The sequence below is a fragment of the Podarcis bocagei genome (assembly GCF_964188305.1).
Source record: "Podarcis bocagei genome assembly, chromosome: Z".
In the NCBI taxonomy this organism is placed as follows: Eukaryota; Metazoa; Chordata; class Lepidosauria; order Squamata; family Lacertidae; genus Podarcis; species Podarcis bocagei.
Genome location: NC_138140.1, coordinates 3942278 through 3947046, shown reverse-complemented (window position 1 = coordinate 3947046; position 4769 = coordinate 3942278). Strand labels below are relative to the sequence as shown.

The 4769-nt window shown below is 49.5% G+C and overlaps 1 long non-coding RNA gene across 1 annotated transcript; it reads right to left on the bottom strand.

Annotated features, from left to right (window-relative positions):
- Window positions 1-1802: 1802 nt before the first annotated feature.
- Window positions 1803-3306, bottom strand: LOC308578651. The gene is made up of 2 exons (XR_014004065.1): window positions 2922-3306; window positions 1803-2348 (listed from the first exon to the last, which is right to left on the bottom strand). It is a non-coding gene; the product is annotated as an uncharacterized lncRNA (long non-coding RNA).
- Between the last annotated feature and the right edge of the window lie 1463 nt (window positions 3307-4769).

The following is a 4769-nucleotide window of genomic DNA, read 5'->3' as shown; positions in this document are numbered from 1 at the left end:
TGTGTGGCAGTATCATTTGTACCCACATGAATCTGAAGGATAGTGCTCAGTGGGCTTGATAACACTTGGCAACTTCTCCGCTACATCGTCAATTTTTGCACCTGGAAGACAGCACATCTCCCAGGACATCCTGTTTCCTCCGCACACTGCTGCCTCTGTTCCCCTCAGTAGGGAGTCACCTATCACCACCACTCGTCTCCTCCTCCTCCTCTGGGGAGGGCAGGAATCATTCGATGTGCTGTGCCTTCCAAAGCCTGCTTGGAGTGTTCTAAGTTCTGCACCTGCTGCTCTTGAGTCTTCCCCTCTTGTCTACTGGAGCTTACTTTGATATCATAGGGATCAGTTACAAAGGCAGGAACCATACGGTTTGAGTACTTCCTACAACAGTTTGTATATTAGTAGCAGCAGACATCGGTCTATGGATGATTTGTTGAGTTTGTCCCAGAGTAGAGTTCTTGGGATGGAGTCAAAGGCTGCTTTAAAATCTACAAATGCTGCGAATAGGTGGTGGTTGTGGTGCAACGTGTATTTCTCAGCTAGGTGCTGTAAGATCAGGCAGTGATCCATTGTGGATCTCCCTTGTCTAAATCCTGCCTGTGCATCATCAAGAATCTTCGCTCTTTCTATCCATTCGCACAGTTTCTCGCTGAGGTGTTTAGCGTATAGTTTACTTATTATATTCAGGAGGCTTATAGGTCTATAATTGGAGGGATCGTCCCTCCAGCCATTCTTGTAAATGGGAATAATGATGGAAGTCCCCCAGTCGTGTGGGATCTGTGCGGTTCTATCTATATATGTGAACAGAGAGGCTAGCAAGGGGGCCCACCAGTTCGCATTGGTTTTGAATAGTTCCGCTGGTATACAGTCAATTCCGGGGGCTTTCCCGTTCTTTAGTTGGTCAATCAGCAGATGGATCTCTGTTAATGAGACTGCTGGCCATGGCTGTATCTGATCATCCGGTATGTCTAATGCATAGGACTCATCGCTGGATTCCTCGTAAAGATTATGGAAGTGCGTTTCCCAGGCTTTCATTGATATACAGCAGGATAGCTGTGATAGGCCCCTATCCGGCTGTACAGCTACGATTCTCCAGAATAATGATGGATTACTTGATTTGGAGGCCTCTATCAGTTGCTGCCATAATAACTTCATTGCGTATCCTTTCTTTTGTGTCAGAAGTTTTTTGTAACTTCTTTTGGCTTCAAGCAACTTTTGTCTGTTATCCTCTGTTGGATTATCCTTATGGCAGATGAAGGAGTGGATCAATAATTTTTTGGAGGTAATACACTCATGATCGAACCACTCCCTGGAAGTTTTCCGACGGTGGGGAGATGTAGGGAAATGGTTGCTTATGCATAAGCGCATGGGCGAAAGTTTATTGCAGGGTTCAAGTAAGAAGCGTTGCTTGGAGTATGAACAGCGCGTGAACAGCTCATGCGATCTCAATGACTGGTCCACGTAGCATAGCCTGATGGTGGCATGATACCCATGTATGGTATTGTCTTTATCTGCCGGCTGATACAATGTTCTATTTTTTCCTTAGAGTTTTTTTTTTTTGCGGTACAAAATAAATGTTGGGCTGCAGCAGCTCCTAGAGCTGTTAGATTCCCTCAATTCATCTTGGCGTGAGACTGATTATTACTGATGATGAGCAGGCTCTCGTCATTTGGTGCCCCGTGTGTTTGATTCCGGACTTCGCGACACTACGAACCTCTCAGCACTCACCTCACCCGGCAAGGGTTTCAGGCGCCTCTCATCCTCTGTGGATCCCAGTGAGTGCTGCCTCTCTCTCTTTTTTCCCCCGCTTCTCTCGCTATCATGGGTCACTCTCTTTCTGCACCGCAGAAGAAATTTTTTGATGAACTTAAATTTCTCCTGGCCAGTAACAACCTTGTTGTTCTGGATGCCGATCTTAAGGCACTTATAGAGGCTCTGGACACTCACTGCCCCGGTACCCCCAGGATGGCACTTGGGACCTAAAAGACTGGGAAAAGATAGAACATTTTTTCCACAACCATCCTCAAATTGATGTCAAAGTTTTGCATGCCTGGTGTAAAGTCTACAAAGCTATGTCGAGCTTAACTCCTGCAAATATCCTCCTAGCTGCCACATCGGCTGTTTTACCTATCTTCCCGGCTCTTCCTTCGTCTTTGCATCCCACGTTGCCTTCTTCGGAACCACCAGTTTATGTACCTCCTAAACCGCCGGATCTCTCTCCTTCGGCTCCTCCTGTCCCACCACCGCCTCCTCCACCTCCTTCGCTTTCTACACCACCCACTACCACTCCTCTTCAAGAATCTCTCCGTGCCGCTGCTCCGTTGCTGGCTTTTGATTCTGCCACCCCAAATCTTTTTCCTGTCCTTGTTCCTGCCGCTCCGGCAGGTGGGCCACCTCGGCACAAACAGTTCGATTTGAGATTTATAAAGGAACTGTATTTCTCTGTCCGGGACAATGGCTTGCATTCCCCTTATACCCTGGGACTTTTCGGTACCCTTTTCCAACAAGATCTAATCCCAGAGGACATTAAGTTGTTGGCCCGCACAGTAATGCAGCCTCATCAAATGATTTTGTTTGTACAAGCCTGGCACTGGGCTTGTCAATGTTGCGTTGACGGTATTCACAATAATCTCAACAACGCTGCGCAGGCTGCTCTCCAAGCCGCGATTGCCGCCGCTGGACCCCCAGCCCCTGTTATGTTGACCTCAACTGATGTTCTTGATGGGTTAACGGGTGGGGGCAATTTTCTTACTATTGCCCAACAGTTGGCCCTTGATCCTATGTATTGGGCAGCCACCACCGCCGCTGCCCAAGAGGCTTTGTCCTCGGTTCCTGATGACAAAAACGAGCGTGGTGGCCGTTGGGGCAGCGTCAGACAGGGCCCTACAGAGCCTTATGGACAATTTGTCGATTGCTTGTATAACACCCTTAAGCAGCAAGTTCAGGACGTGGCAGCCCAAGAAGTGATTGTCCGCCAGCTTGCGTTTGATAATGCCAATGAAGACTGTAAGCAAGCGCTGCGCCCTTTGATGACTACTCCCAATATAGCCATTGCAGATATGCTTAAAGCCTGCCAATCGGTGGGGACTGAGACACATAAAGCTCGCCTGCTAGCCACGGCTTTGTCCTCCACCGTGTCCCAGAATCCTGCCAAGGATAAAACCTGTTTTGGATGTGGCAAAGTGGGCCATTTTCATGCGCAGTGCAGATCCACCACACAGCAACGTCGTCCTAGCACAAAGTGCCCCACTTGCAAGAAGGGTTTCCACTGGGCCAACCAGTGCCGCTCCGCCACGCCTCAGCAAAACCAGCCAACGGGAAACCGGCAGTCGGACCCACCCCGGGCCCAGGCTCAACAATAGGGGATCCAGCGCATTCTCCGGTCATCCCACCTCCTTTTAACTCAGGACTTACGCCTGCTAGTCCCCTATGTGCCACAACAAGTTCGAGTGTCAGTGGGGGCTGGTTTTTCTTCTTCAGCACAGTGCCTTGTTTTTCCATTGTCAGAGGTCTTGCAGCAAGGGGCCCACCTTGTTCCAGATGTTTTACATGGGTTACAACAAAATGACCCCTATGTGACTGTATTCTCTGATCGCCCGGCGCATCTGCGATCTGGCTCTCCTGTAGCAAAAATCATATGCGTCCCGGGGTCAGCCCAGAACCATGACCCTCTCGTTGCCGCTACTTTTTCAGTCACGGAGGAGCGACCAAAGATCCAGATGACCCTTGGGGGCCCGCACGATTGACGGCGTTCTGGATACCGGCGCTGATTGCTCCGTGATCGCCTCCAAGGATTGGCCCCCTGCTTGGCCCACCGAACCAGCTTCTACTGTTGTCGGCGTTGGAGGCTCCGCCTTGGCCTGCCACAGCAGGAACCCTATTTTGATCCAAGGCTCACAAGGTTTTGAGATGACCATCTTACCACTGGTTCTGGACATCCCTGTCTCCCTTTGGGGGCGAGATCTGCTTGCCGCAGCGGATACCACCATTTCTACAAATTTATGCTGAGGGCCGCCCCTGCCATGCCCCAGACTGCGCTTTCTCTTTGTTGGACGACTGACACCCCCGTGTGGGTAGATCAGTGGCCCTTGCCTAAAGAAAAGCTTGCAGTGGCGGCCCAGCTAATTGCAGAACAACTCAAACTGGGGCACATCAAACCTTCTACCAGCCCGTGGAATACACCCATTTTTGTCATCAAGAAGAAGGCCTCTGGCAAATGGCGCCTCCTTCAGGATCTCCGAAAGGTCAATGAGCAAATGCAACCAATGGGGACCTTACAACCTGGCATTCCGAATCCTAATATGTTGCCACAAGACCATCAGCTTGCAGTCATCGATCTCAAGGATTGTTTTTTCTCTATCCCTTTGGCGTCACAGGACAGACAACGGTTTGCTTTCACATTACCTGTCCTAAATAATTCTCAGCCCACTCAACGCTTTCAATGGGTTGTCTTACCTCAAGGAATGCGGAACTCTCCAACTTTGTGCCAATATTTTGTGGACAAGGCACTTCAGCCATTCCGCGAGCGCCACCCAGCGGTCATTTGCTATCATTACATGGATGATATTTTGCTCTCAGCACTGCATGTCTCTGACGAGCTTCTCAAGGATTTAACCCATGCTATGATGAAGGCAGGGCTGACAGTAGCTAAAGAAAAAAATCAGTGGACCCTGCCTATTATGTATTTAGGACACAAGTTGACTGCAGCTGCTGCCATTCCAGTTGCGCCTCAACTACAGTTCCCTGATCATCTTAAATTGGTGGATTTACAA